The 14,839-nt window shown below is 44.4% G+C and overlaps 1 long non-coding RNA gene across 7 annotated transcripts; it reads left to right on the forward strand.

The window, feature by feature from the left end:
• The first annotated feature begins 306 nt into the window (after positions 1-306).
• Positions 307-6,397, forward strand: LOC117860541 (uncharacterized). Of its 7 annotated transcripts, XR_011898423.1 has the most exons (7): positions 315-1,058; positions 1,333-1,416; positions 2,018-2,086; positions 3,041-3,162; positions 5,316-5,476; positions 5,793-5,858; positions 5,940-6,397. It is a non-coding gene; the product is annotated as an uncharacterized lncRNA (long non-coding RNA). The 7 variants fall into 7 exon arrangements; XR_011898422.1 differs by having other exon boundaries at positions 307-1,058; positions 5,316-5,858; XR_011898421.1 differs by having other exon boundaries at positions 316-1,058; positions 5,793-6,397.
• The last annotated feature ends 8,442 nt before the right edge of the window (positions 6,398-14,839 follow it).

Here is a 14,839-nt window from a genome sequence, read left to right on the forward strand (position 1 = left end):
AAGAAGAGGGAAGGAAGGCTCAGAAGAAATTTGGGTGTCGAGTTGAACAACGAACATGGTGTCAAGGGGTATTTGGAACTGCTCCTTTACGGTGGACAATACTACTCTATACTACTGTTCGAAAAGGACTCGTATGGAAGGATCCAACGGTTGAGATTAATTGTATACTACTAAAACCTTAAGCTGTAGTATAGGTAGTATACATGGGTAATATGGGTAGTATAAGGGTATTATTGGAAAGATGTAAAGTGGCAATGTTGTAATAGATCAAATGAAATCTTTGTTAACTGTAATGTTATTTCTTTTTATTCCTGCTCATTTCCAATCAGTTGGAGGTTGCGACTGGGCCTCCTCATTTCCAATCCGTCGCAGCCTCATCTAGGGTTGCAACGGGGCGGCGGCGCCGACTCCCCGGCGGCGGTAGGCGGAGAATCCGGCGGTCGGCGGAGACTCCGGCGGGCGGCGGCGAGCGGCGGCGACTCCGCGGTTCAGGAGATGCGCGCCGCGCTACTGCTCCACGGTACCTAGGGTTGAATTGGGGCGGCGGCGGCCACTCCGCGGCGGCGGGCGCCGGAGACTCCAAGGGTCGGCGGCGACTACGGGCGGGCGGCGGGCGGCGGGCGGCGGCGCGGCTTAGGATATGCGCGCCGCCTCTGGCTCTTCCCGCACGCACGCCGCCTCCGGCTTTTCCACGCCGCCTCCCGCCGCAAGGTTCGCCTCCGGATCTTCCAGGCCGCAGGCCTCCTCCTATCGCTCGGCCGCCGCCGCCTCCCGCACGCCCCCACCGTCTGGACGCCTCCCGTCGCTCTCGCTTGGGCCACCGCCGCCGCCAGCTCTTTCATGTCCGCCGCCGCCTCGTCCTAGTCCTCGTCCTCCTCCCTCCTTTCCAGTTCGCTGCCACCACCGCCGCCGCCGCTAGCCCTTTCCAGTCCGCCACCTCCTCCTCCTTGTCCTCCTCCTCCTCCCTCCTTTCCAGTTTGTGCCGAGCGGACTCTGCACCGCAGTGAGCTGTGCCGGATCCTCGCGGAGCTCTTCCCAAAGTACCCGATTCAGACGAGGTATGGTTATTGTGCTTCTTACTGATTCTAGGAAAGGAACTGGTGCTGCTCTGAATCACTGCAAGCTTGCTTAAATGAAGATGCTTTAGTAATCTGAAGAAATGAAAGAATTCACTAGCATGATTTAGGCAGGCACCTCTGTGATGTTGAAACTAACAGTAGCTCTGGTGATTGTTTATCCAATTATGATTTTTCAGAATTGGCTAAATGAGGTAATAGGTGTAATTGTTTAACGCCTGTGATGGTTCTTTTTTTTTTGAAAAAAATAGCGCAGACGGTGAGGACCGGGAGGAAATAGGTGCTGTTCTAGACCTGTAGGGCAGTTGGTGTGTCCTGACAAAAGTTAAACTACCTTGAGGTATATGATATGTTCCTATTAACATCTAAAGTAGGGATCTGCACATAGAAATGAAAATAACTTGATTGGTTTGGAATACTCGATCATCATAGATAATGAAGTGAAACACGGAAATAATGGAATGTAATCTATTTTTCATTGTCTTGCTTCGTGTATGTCTCCTCGGCATCGGTAGCTTTGTATCCTGGACTTCCCTTCACTTTGTTCCAGGCATAGTTAACCAATGTGACAGCTAGCTTGAGCCTGAAATTAGTCATATCCTTCTGCACATAACAAATACAAATGCCTGTTAGCCTTAATGTAAGATGGGCATAGATTGGGTTGCTGAATTTATGTTGTTCAACTTACCTGTGTGAATAAGGAAGATAATTTGTTTCCGGTCCAAAGCTCCATGAATTTAACCGTGAATAGTCCACACGATGCACTGCGAGTTTATTTGTATTTACACAAGTTAGGAAGAACTAATTATGGGAACCCGAGTATATTGACAGGTGTTGATGTGCTTGTACTTGTCAGTCTGGATTGTCTTTTTGATGCATTCAATGACTGGCCATTCTTTGACTTGGGTGTCCTTCCACCTATGTTCTTTGATCAATTGTAGGTCTGCAAGGCGTGTCATATGGTTCTGCAACCCTTGCAACTGAGTTCAATAGAATCATCAGTGGTTGAGGTAATCATGTATAATTTGTTATTAAGTAGTCGGTATCAGATTATTAGTGTATCACCAGTTGATGTAGTTGTGGCCGGCGAGTGAGAGTCCCCTTGGAGTCAAGTACCTGAACGACACCCTTACGACCATTGATGACCACCAAATACCAATGACAATCTTTAATGTTGATTGGAAAGAAGACCTAAAAAACTTATTTCATTAGATGTTTTCCTGCGTCAAATCAACTATTTATAGATGTAACAGGATGCAAGCTGTACCATGTCATTGTTGAGATAAGTTAATGTCCGATATAAACGGAAGTTGCCTTCTTCTTTATTTCGTAATGAAGTGATGGTATCCCCACATATCATGTTGGCATTGTAAGTTGTCTCTAGATAGGCATATCCATCTTCCCTTTCGTTGATACTAGGTTGTGCTTTTAGTATTCGGATGTAAGCATTCATAACCTTTATTTGCAAGTTAAACTTCTTTAGATTGTATTGTTGAAATAGTAACATTTTTATGTAGAGATATACTAACTGAATCATTCAGGAACATTTCACTGTTGAGAAGGCACTCTAGATCCTTCTTTGTTGCTGTGTAAAAACCAATATCAACCAAAACTTTATCCTGTGATGTTGAATTGATGTACTGGACAGTGGACAACTCATCTGCATTGATCAAATACTCTGCGGATAATAGTTAGATGACTAATATTATCTATGTATTGGTAAAGAAATTCGCACGGAGTAGTACCATTTGACGTGCTATCAGTTGATAGTGGTTCATCAGGCATCGCAACATCTAGGATCTCTTCTTTTTCCTTGTTCTTGTTGGGTCGATGACGTTTTGTGCCAATATTGTACTCATACTGGATGTTTGTTTGTTGGATGGGTTTTTTTTGACGTTTCGATGGATTCCTCGCTGTAGTTTTGTGCTTTGGTTGTTCCTTATCCTCCTTTATGTTGATTTCAGGCTTGCCTATATGTGTCTCCATCGCCTGAAGCATGACATTTCTAGGTTCTACCACTGCCCTTGATTCCTGCAAGTTAGCAACGGCTGCAAATTATGGTAGTCGAGCTCGGAACTGAATGAAGGTATGCCAAATAATATGGTAACAGACTTACACGTTGTTCTTGTATTACATCATCGAACCGCTTGTTAAGTGCATTGAACCTGTCATCAATTTGATTTGATAGTAACCTGTACTGATTGGTAATGAACTCTTGAAGTTCCTGCATAATTTTGTGATTGCTATCAGCTTGTCCCTGGTCCGATTGTTCTGATGTTGTGTGGCATTGGGGGATTGAGCATGAGTTGTTATGTTTATGTCTTGTAATGTCATGAACAATCTGACATAGAATAGAAATAAGGATTTTGTTAGTAGCTGCTAGGGTTTGTATAAAGTAATGAGATGGTTACTGATGTCCGATATTCCTTTACCTTCCCTTCCCCAAAATGATGGTTGCGTGCTAGTTTGCATCGTTCTTTGGCTCTCTTTTCATCCCAATATTGCATAAGTGGTTTGTCCCCTCCAGGCTGTTCCAATGTAGGGTAAATATGAGACATAGACACCTTCTCCCAGTACCAGACCTGTAGTTAAAAAAATTATAGTTGTTTTTGCTGTGAATATAAACATAGTGTCATGAATCTTTGTTCAATATATGCAATGTACATACCTGCAAGAGAACTAGATTTCCTTTAAGATTAGCTGCCTTTACCTCCTTTTATTCCCGTATGCTTCTGATCAAGAAATTAAGAACCAGGCTGCTCCAGTTCAGGTTCTTGATATTATCAATTTCTTCAACGAGCCCAAGATAATCTGATTTGACGTATGGCTGTAGTGTTGGGCACAAGTAGAAACCAATGGTGTACAGCACAAATATGCAAATAAAGTCATCACCATAGGTTTTGTTCTTGCTTAAATATTCCCTCAACTCCGATGAATGAATTTTAGTAGTATCATTCCATGTGTACTTGTCAAACAGACCAGGTACATGTTTCTTTGGAGGCTCCTTTATTTCATCGGCTTGGGATGGAAGGCCTAGTATATTATCAACATCTTTGATGGATATTTTCACCTTGTTTTCTTGAATGTTGAATTCTTCTTTGTCTAAGTCGAAACTGTCCGCAATCTCCTTGCATAGCTCGCGTCGAATCTCTATGTCCTTAAGCTTAAGTAAAGACCAAATCCTGCTTTCTCAACATCATCCTTTTGTTCTTGGTTCAACACGCTTATAATCTCTACTAGTAATTTCTGCGAGCATTTACATGTACCCTGAAGGAAAATAATAATTAGGGATGTTTTTCTGCAGCTTATGTGAAGTTCAGGTATGTTTCTTGTAATTGGTGTTGATCTTTTTTTTTCAATAAACGTATTAATAGTCTTCTAATTAAGGGTTTTGATCCAGCAGGAAAAAGATATATATTTTTGTTCGATTAGGGGATATTAAGACATACGAGTTAATAATCTTAGAAAGACAAGAAAAATGTTAATCATACTGTGTTGAGATTTTGGTATACAATTGTTTGCTGTGGCCATCCTACTCACTTATATATATAGGTGACCTATATGTTTTACACCTAAAAAAATAAAAATAGCTATCCTTGAGGATCATTATGCAGGAATTGCATTGTTCTCTCATATTGTCTGTCTGTGTTCATAAAAAAACTGCTACAGTTAGGATTAGCTTAGTAGACAGTAACTTAGGCCAACATATGCAGAGGTCATTTGCGAAATTATGTACATACTCAAGTGGTTTCTTTTATATACCATTTTAATTAACTCCTAAGTTTAATTATCTCTTTATTAAAATAGAACTTTTAGAATCCGTACATAGATTGATACCTGATACTAATGTTAGGCAAGTTTTGTGCAACAGATCTCTAAAATCATATGCATCATTATGACTTTGTTGACCCTTTGTGATATATCATGGATTTGATTCTCTCTTGGCTATATTATATCTTTTGCACAATAAGAGTGTTGGACGATACTTAGCTGAATTATATTGATATTGCCCCATAAATATATGTGTTGTGCATTTTTATATTGAGGTTCTATCATGTAGTATGGATAGAGTGCAATATCTATAGATAAGAGTGTACCATTCTTGAATGAACTCAGAAGTTAGAAACAACATTTCATATCATCTGTTGATTAAATTTGACATAATTATTTTAAGAGACTGAATGAAAGGTGCATATAATGTATTCTCTTATTTAAATGTGCATGGTTCTTGAGTTGCAGGCAAGTGGTGGTATATGGAGCATTTCTCTTATTGATCCAAACAATGAGAATATCCAATAACACTTGGAACAATTCTCAGCTTGCAGAATACAATTGATCGCTACCTGAACCACACCAAAGGCACACCTACAAATGAAAAAGTTCACGAACCAGGTGTAGAGGTACACCTAATTCAATCCTTTCCCTCCCTCGTTATCAGCTGGGATTAGTTCTTGTTTGTATATCCTTATTCTATTTTCTATTTAATTCCTACTTTGTAGCTGTTTTCAGTATGGTCGCATAAATTCACCCAACCTAGTGCTTATGAGCTGATCAGTATGGTCGCTTGAACCTAGTGCTCCCTGTTCTATATGGCTGATCATTACCCTCGCATAGCATTAGTACCAGTACTCCAATTGCACCACTCTATATGTCTTGAACAAGCACATGCACATCACTGTATATGTCTTGTTCCTTCTAAGTTGTTTTTCATAGCAGGCAGCAAGACTTACACGGCTTGTAGAGCTTGGTTGCTTCTTGATCTGCCTTGGTGGCTCAAAATTGGTTGAATGAATCTGATCCTGTTCAGTTTTTTTATATGTCATGTCGCATTGATAAAACTGATCATAAACTTTATCGTTGCAGATGAGATTGAACTTACTGGATTGAATGGGAGAGATGTAATTGGATCAATTAGCGCAGGTGGTGCATGCTCCTTCTGTTGCGCAGGTGGTGTATGGTCTTGCTCTTGTGTGTCAGGATTGATGGGTGGCACCGAAGAAGTAGCTCCGTCCACATCCATGGTGGCTGAGTTGTCTGATGTGAAGCAAGATGGTAAACTGCCGCTGCCTGCTGCCTTCCTGCCGCTGCAGCTGCCAAGTTTGTTGTCCATGTGAGTCCGTGTGAAGCAAGATTGTTTTTATTATCTAACGTCAAGTGTTAGTTTAAATTAGGTGCTATGATATCCAAACGTGTAGAGTTTGTTTAAATTAGGCCTCACGTGAAGAGTTTGTTTAAATTAGGCCTCACGTGAAGAGTTTGTAAGCTAATACATGCCTCCAACGACGGGATAGCACAGTTTCCAACTAACGTTTTTCTGTCAATGCTTTCCAAGCAAATTACTGATACCTTGTCAATGCGACGGGATACTCTAAGTGATATGATCGTGTTGAATATAGTAGTATGATACAAAGCATTGGTCGGATCGTAGTTCTGGAGCAACAGAAGCCCGTTGCGGTGATACCTGACCTCAAAGGAGTCCACGGAGCGGCAACATCCACATAGCAACGTCCAACAGCATCCTGAGTGCCAAACTTGTTGAGAGCGCGAGTCCGGTACGTTTCAGGGAAGAGCAGGTTGGACGATAGAGCGCGAGTCCGGTACGTTTCAGGGAAGAGCAGGTTGGACGAGAGAGCGCGAGTCCGGTAGGTTTCAGGGAAGAGCAGGTTGGACGAGAGAGCGCGAGTCCGGTACGTTTCAGGGAAGAGCAGGTTGGACGAGAGAGCGCTGTATGTCATCCTGGCACCAGTAGATTCATGTGATTCCCGTACCCTATTCTCGGCGTTTGTTGTGGCTCCAACGTGCAAAGGGAAATATCATGCCACTACATGGGCCGGATGAAGGGTACAAATAAATTTATTAATGCACATGTAATTAATGTACTCTAGTAGCCCAGTGGATTAGGCGGTGGACTTTGCCTTGAAATGGGTTCAATCTCCTTTACGAATTTTTTGAAGTCACCATTTTTAACTTTTTTTATTTAGCAATATCTATCATTACTTTAGTATATAAACACTCAATATTTTTTGGAATATTACCATTTTTTTTGTAAATTCATGTAATTTCAAAATTATGAGCTTAAGTTGATATATATGTTTTCTAAGGTGGCATGTACCCAATTTGCTCTCGACAGCTACTTGACATGTCACTATGTCAGTCCAAATTGTTTGCCACCTTTGGCCTATCATGCATTTTTCTATGTACCATGTTCCCCTACATGGTCATACATGTACTCTTGAAGACCACAAGTCACAAAGCACGCGCCTTCATCTAATACGAACATAATGACACAAACTACATGGATTATGAAACTACATCATTGTTTTTGAATTATGACACAAACTATAAGGTCATCATGTAAGTTTAAAAATTGAAACAAAGTATACCGTTGTTTTTGAATTACGAAACTTAAATTGTCACAAACTATTTTCTTTTTTATATTATCATAAATTATAAACTTTTTAGATGGTGTTACATGCAATAATGCAATAATATAGTTCTCTGTTTATTTCGCCCGTACTAGGCCGAATTGGAGAAACGGCCCGGCCCAACAACATCTCGTGCACATAACCCTACTCATGCTGCCCTCTCGCCCCGCATCGCGCCGCCCCCGCATCGCGCCGCCCCCGATCCATTCTGGATCGCGCCGACCCCTCGCCCCGCATCGCGCCGCCCCCGATCCATTCTGGATCGCGCTGACCCCTCGCCCCGCATCGCGCCGCCCCAGATCCATTATGGATCGCGCCGACCCGACCAACCAGCCGCTGACGCCGGCGCGGCGGCGGCGGCCACGGAGACCACGCCGCTGTAGCTGCACCCGTCCTTCCAGCAGCGCCCACTCTCGCCGCCCCTCGGACCGCGCGCCGCTACAAGAAGCTCGCCGCGCGCCCGGCGCGGCGCCGCCTCCTCCGCCGCGCCTGCTGCTGCTCCTGCGCCGCCATCCTCCTCCTGCTTCTCCTCGCTGCCGCCTCCGCCGGCGCCGTCTACCTCATCTTCCGCCCCTGCGCGCCCACCTTCTCTGTCGCCTTCCGCATCGCGCCGCCCCCTCGCCCCGCATCGCTCGCCTGGGAGCCCGACCCCAAGCAGCAGCAGTAGCTCTGCCGCCGGCGCCGACCAGGCAGACGACTTCAGCCGGCTCCGCGCCAGTGTCCAGGACTCCACGGGCAAGGACCCTTCCCAGCTCGTCCCCCTCCTGTGTCTTATCCCGGACAAGGACAAGGTCAGGATGCTTAATGTGAGTTTCGTGAATTCTTTGTTTGCAGACTTGTTTGCGATAATGATACCCTTTAACACACTGAATAGCAGTACACTTAAATTGTAGGAACTAAAACTGAAGATAACTTTTTAAATTGTAAGAGTCGATCTAGATCTCAGGGGATCCCTTCATAGTCTGCTCCTCATTGAAGACCGAGTTCACCAGTATAGCTGCAAGCTTAGATCTGAACTCATCAATAAGGTTCTGTGTGAAGCCTTTTTGTAGTCTGTAACCATTCTAGTGCTCCATGTACTTGAGCATGAATAGGCCGGATGATGTCCTGTCCTCCTGTTGCGGTAATCCACCCAGCATGTCGATGTCCCAGGTCTTCACATTAAAATCCTTCCACTGATGGTAGTCCTCCTTCTCATCATTTTGAATGATCTCCAAATAACAGTGCAAGCCTTCAACCTATTTCATATAATGTTATTTCATAATGAGCAATCAAAATGAAACAGTACATAGCATACTTAAACCTCACCATATTCCTGACTTGTTTTACTATTTCTGCAACGAATTGTTTGTCTGAGTTCAATACTTGTACAGTTCGCAAATAAGCGTTCACTACCACCAAGAACCAGTGTGTCTGCACACGCATTGGGAGAAATACCTACAAATGTTGTAATCAGTAGTGAACGCAATGTAGTATTGACTAGCAGTTAAGTAAAAATGTCGTACCATTTCATGACTGACGTATTTAAATGCAACTGCGCGCCTGTGCATTGTTTCTTCTTCACATAGGTGATAGAGTCGGAGTGCCCGATCTTTCGGTGAGTGGAGATAAATTCGACTTGGTGGAAGTAGACCCTCACGATCCGACTACGACGAGCGAACCCGAAGCGCCAATGCAATCGCTGAACCAACTCCTGATGGTTACCAACCTCGCCGGTGCGAGATCAGCCTGATCACGAAGATCGATTCCTGTCCGCAATCGAAGAACGAACAAGAAAAAGAGGCGAGCAATCTAAATATCACTCGAAGGTGGAGTTCACAAGGACAGCGCGTATTTGCGCGTGTTCAAGAGTAGCTAAAGCTAGATGTAAAACAAAACTCAAGTCGTAAACAAAAAGGACTCGGACTAAATAAAGGGGGCGCAGCCCCTGGAGTCCGAAGGGGTCACGCGCGCCCAACCCTAGGCGCCCCACCTAGGCTGCCCTGTTGGGCTATCTTCTTATTCCGATGGGCCTTCGTTCCTTAACAGCATGATGAAGTTTAATTCTCTCGCACGGGCCCGAGTGATTGGCCCAACTGGATGATCAACTGTAGGCGCCTGAGGTGGAGGAGCAACTGGAGGCGCCTGAGGTGCTGCTGGTGTAGATGTACTCGTGGTGTCCTCATCATCCTCCCCTTCTTGAACGGAAGTCGTCCTCGACGGCAACTCCTCATCTTCGCCCACATACGGTTTCAAATCTGCAACATTAAAACTCGTGGAAACACCAAACTCCGCAGGCAGGTCAAGGATATAAGCATTATCATTAATCTTGGTTAGCACTTTAAAAGGACCAGCAGCACGTGGCATCAATTTAGAACGACGTAAGGTAGGAAAACGATCCTTTCTCAAATGCAACCAAACCAGATCACCCGATGCAAAAGTAACATGTTTTCTCCCTTTACTACCCGCAACCTGATATTTAGCATTAGCAGCAGCAATGTTTTGTTGAGTTTGCTCATGCAAGCTAATCATTTGATCAACATGTGCAGCGGCATCTATGTGTGGGGCGTCCTTGGCATCAAGTGCAAACAAATCAATAGGCGCCCGAGGAATATAACCATAAACAACTTGAAAAGGACACATCTTTGTAGAAGAATGCGTTGCATGATTATAAGCAAACTCAACATGAGGCAAGCAATCTTCCCAACGTTTCAAGTGTTTATCTAAAACAGCCCTAAGCATAGTGGACAAGGTTCGATTAACCACCTCAGTTTGTCCATCAGTCTGAGGGTGACAAGTGGTGCTAAATAGCAATTTAGTTCCCTTTTTATTCCACAGTGATCTCCAAAAATGACTGAGAAACTTAGCATCACGATCAGAGACTATTGTATTTGGAATACCATGCAAACGAATAATCTCGCGAAAGAACAATTCAGCAACATTGCTAGCATCATCAGTCTTATGACAAGGTATAAAATGAGCCATTTTGGAGAAACGATCAACAACCACAAAAATATTGTCCCTCCCCTTCTTAGTTCTAGGCAATCCCAAAACAAAGTCCATAGAAATATCAAGCCAAGGGGAAGTAGGAATAGGCAAAGGCATGTACAAACCATGGTTGTTCAATCGTGACTTAGCTTTCTGGCAAGTAGTGCAGCGTGCAACAAGGCGCTCAACATCAGCGCGCATCCGGGACCAAAAGAAGTGGGCAGCCAGCACTTCATGCGTCTTGTAGACGCCAAAGTGCCCCATGAGGCCGCCTCCATGCGCTTCCTGTAACAACAAACGACGAACCGAGCTAGCTGGGACACACAGCTTGTTAGCGCGAAACAGGAACCCGTCCTGTATGTGAAATTTGCCCCATGGTTTGCCATGAATACATTGGGCGAAAGTATCTTTAAAATCAGCATCATGCACATATTGATCCTTCACAGTTTGCAAGCCAAAGATTTTAAAATCTAACTGTGACAGCATGGTATAGCGACGAGACAAAGCATCAACAATGACATTTTCCTTCCCGCTCTTGTGTTTAATAATGTAAGGGAAAGACTCAATGAATTCTACCCATTTAGCATGACGACGGTTCAGGTTTGTTTGGGTACAAATATGTTTTAAAGCCTCATGATCAGAATGAATTATAAACTAACGATGCCAAAGGTAGTGCTGCCAAGTATGCAAAGTGCGCACTAAAGCATAAAGCTCCTTATCGTAAGTAGAATAATTCAGGCTAGCACCACTTAATTTCTCGCTAAAGTAAGCAACCGGTTTTCCTTCTTGTAACAAAACAGCACCTAGCCCAATACCGCTAGCATCGCATTCAAGCTCAAACACTATAGTAAAATCAGGCAACTGCAAGAGAGGAGCATTGGTTAACTTATCTTTCAAGGTGCTGAACGCAACCTCTTGCGAATCACTCCAAGCAAAGGGAACATCCTTCTTTGTAAGCTCATGTAGAGCCACTGCAATGGAGCTAAAATCACGGACAAACCGGCGGTAGAAACCTGCAAGGCCAAGAAAGCTTCGAATTTGTGTGACCGTCGTCGGTGTAGGCCACTCCCGAATGGCATCAATCTTGCTGCTATCCACCTCAATGCCCTGTGGAGTAACAACATAGCCAAGAAACGAGACACGTTGTGTGCAAAACATGCATTTTTCGAGGTTAGCAAATAAATGGGCCGCACGCAATGCATCAAAAACAGCACGCAAATGTTCTAAATGCTCTTCCATAGACTTGCTGTAAATGAGGATATCATCAAAATAGACAACTACAAACAATCCTATGAAGGGCCTCAGAACTTCATTCATCAAACGCATAAATGTGCTGGGAGCATTTGTCAAACCAAACGGCATAACCAACCATTCATATAACCCAAATTTCATTTTAAAAGTTGTTTTCCATTCATCACCTAATTTCATGCGAATCTGATGGTAGACACTACGCAAATCAATCTTAGTGAAAATAATGGCACCACTAAGCTCATCTAGCATATCATCAAGGCGTGGTATAGGGTATTGGTAGCAAATGGTAATGTTATTAATAGCACGACAGTCTACACACATACGCCATGAGCCATCTTTCTTTGGAACAAGTAACACGGGAACGGAGCAAGGGCTAAGAGACTCACGAATATAACCCTTGTCAAGCAACTCCTGTACCTGGCGCTGGATTTCCTTCGTCTCATCCGGATTTGTACGGTACAGTGCGCGGTTCGGAAGCTGTGCGCCGGGAATGAGGTCGATCTGGTGCTCAATGCCACGAAGTGGTGGGAGTCCCGGTGGCAAATCTTTTGGAAAGACATCAGCGTACTCCTGCAAAATGTTAGCAACCGTAGGGGGAATATCCAAAGATGGTGCATCATCAAGTGAAACGAGCACACTAGAGCATATAAGGGCATAGCATGGCAAAGGAGCATCGCGTAACTCATCAAAATCAGCTCGTGTGGCAAGCAAAACAGGAGCATTCAACTTGATTTCAGAATTGACAGATGGCGATGCGTCAAGTTGTTTAGCAGTTTTAGCAGCTCTAGCAAGATCATCTTTAAGAATTTGTTCAGGTGTCATTGGATGTATAATTATTTTCTGACCCTTAAACATGAAAGAATAGTGATTTGAACGACCATGATGTAAGCTATCAGTATCATATTGCCAAGGTCGCCCAAGTAACAGAGAGCATGCTTCCATGGGAATAACATCACAATCAACAAAATCAGAATAAGCACCCATGGAGAAAGGAACACGGACTGATCGAGTAATTCTAATTTTCCCACCATCATTAAGCCATTGAATGTGATATGGATGTGGATGCTTACGAGTGGGTAAAGACAACTTTTCAACCAGCGTGGTACTCGCCAAATTGTTGCAGCTGCCGCTGTCGATGATGATGCGAATCGAACGCTCCTGCACAACACCCTTGGTATGGAAAAGAGTGTGTCGCTGATTCTTCTCGGACGGGGCAACCTGTGTACTAAGAACACGCTGCACAACAAGACTTTCATACCTATCGGCGTCGCCCGGGTTGACATGTACCTCCATAGCTGCATGGTCAGTGGCAAGCATCGCATGTCGAGTATCTTCAGAATCACTAGCGGAAGAGTACTCACCATCCTCACGAAGAAGCAAAGTGTGCTTGTTCGGACAGTCCCGAATCACATGGCCAAATCCTTTGCAACGATGACACTGAATATCCCGTGTACGGCCTGTGGGAGGGGCGGCGCCTATGGAAGCGGCAGCGCTTGCAGGTTTGGCCGTTCGCTCGCGCGGTGTAGTGGTGGGCGTGGGTGGCGCAGGGAGAGCGGGTGCGGAGTTGGATGTCGAGCTTCTTCCTACAAAAGAGTTAGAATATGTCTTCGAGCGGCGTCCCTGCACTTCACGTTCAGCTTTGCAAGCATATTCAAATAATGTTGTCATATCTGTGTAGTCCTTATAATCAAGTATATCCTGAATTTCGCGGTTCAAACCACCACGAAAAACGTGCCATAGCAGCGTCATTTTCCTCCAATAACCCACAACGAATCATGCCTATTTGTAATTCCTGGAAATATTCCTCAACGGATTTGGAACCTTGCTGAAAACGTTGCATTTTATTAAGCAAATCTCAGGCATAATAAGAAGGCACAAATCTGTGGCGCATAGCAGTTTTTAATTGCTCCCAAGTGGTTGGAATGGTATTGGGATGTTTATGTTTATATTCACGCCACCAAATTAAAGCAAAATCAGTAAATTCACTAATAGCAGCTTTAACTTGAGAATTAGCAAGAATATCATGGCATGAAAATTTCTGTTCAACTTCTAATTCCCAATCAAGATATGCAGCAGGATCATATTTGCCATTAAAAGGTGGAATTTTAAATTTAATCTTGGAAAAGGAATCATTACCACCGGGACGGCGTGGCACGCGGCGGGCACGGCCTCGGCGGTCGCCATCATCCTGGTCCGAGTCACCACCATAACCCTGCTGCAACTCTGCGACTGTTGTGTGCAATGCATCGAGTCTTGCCACAACTGAGTCGAGTGTGGCCTTAGCGGCCGTCTGTGCAAGGTCGAGCTGATCACACCGCTCGGTCGTCGAGGAGATCGTCGAGTCCAGCCATTCATGAATCGTCTGAATGTCGGTGACAAGCCCTTCAACTTGTGCCCGTATGCCCTGCAGCTGGTTAGCCCCCGCGTCGACATCACTGCCATGGTTAGCGCAAATACAAGAACAAAAGCGACGACAAAACAGGGGTGTAATGGCTCACAAGGCGCTCACACTAGTGCTGTTATCAAATTCTTATCCGTTCTTACCACGCACACAGGGGCGAACTGCAACCAACCGGTGGAACTCGCGAAAGATTGGAGGAGCGATTGCCTGGAGAAACAAAATATGCTCGTCGTAGAACTATGTGGAGTTCTGGGAAGGCTGCACTCAAATGAAGGATTAGCACAATCAAATAATAATGCAAAGTTGAAATATAGTGCGAAACACGTAACAAGAGTTGCTGGTAACAAGGGAAATCGAAAGAACAGAGGCAAAGGTGGAGAGGGCGCACCTCTTTTGTTTTTTTTCTGTTTTTTTTTCTCAGAGGGTGTCCCAAAACTGATAATAGGAACACAGAGGATCACAAGGAGCAAATTGTGGCACACACTTTTTCCGAAAGTACAGGGGTATTCCGGTAAAAAAAAGATACTCTCTCTCTCTCTCTCTAGAGTAAGGCGGACCTCAGAAAAAAGTACCAAGAAAGAGAGATACGGATATGAAAAGCTGGCACGGAATGCGTGGGGGGGGGGGGAAGTTGCCCCAGAGAGTCGTGACCCAGGGGGAGTCACGGCGCGCGCAAAGGGAGTTTCCACCGAAACAAAACCGGATCACCTTCCTTCTCC

The sequence above is a fragment of the Setaria viridis genome, chromosome 6 (assembly GCF_005286985.2).
Source record: "Setaria viridis chromosome 6, Setaria_viridis_v4.0, whole genome shotgun sequence".
In the NCBI taxonomy this organism is placed as follows: domain Eukaryota; kingdom Viridiplantae; phylum Streptophyta; class Magnoliopsida; order Poales; family Poaceae; genus Setaria; species Setaria viridis.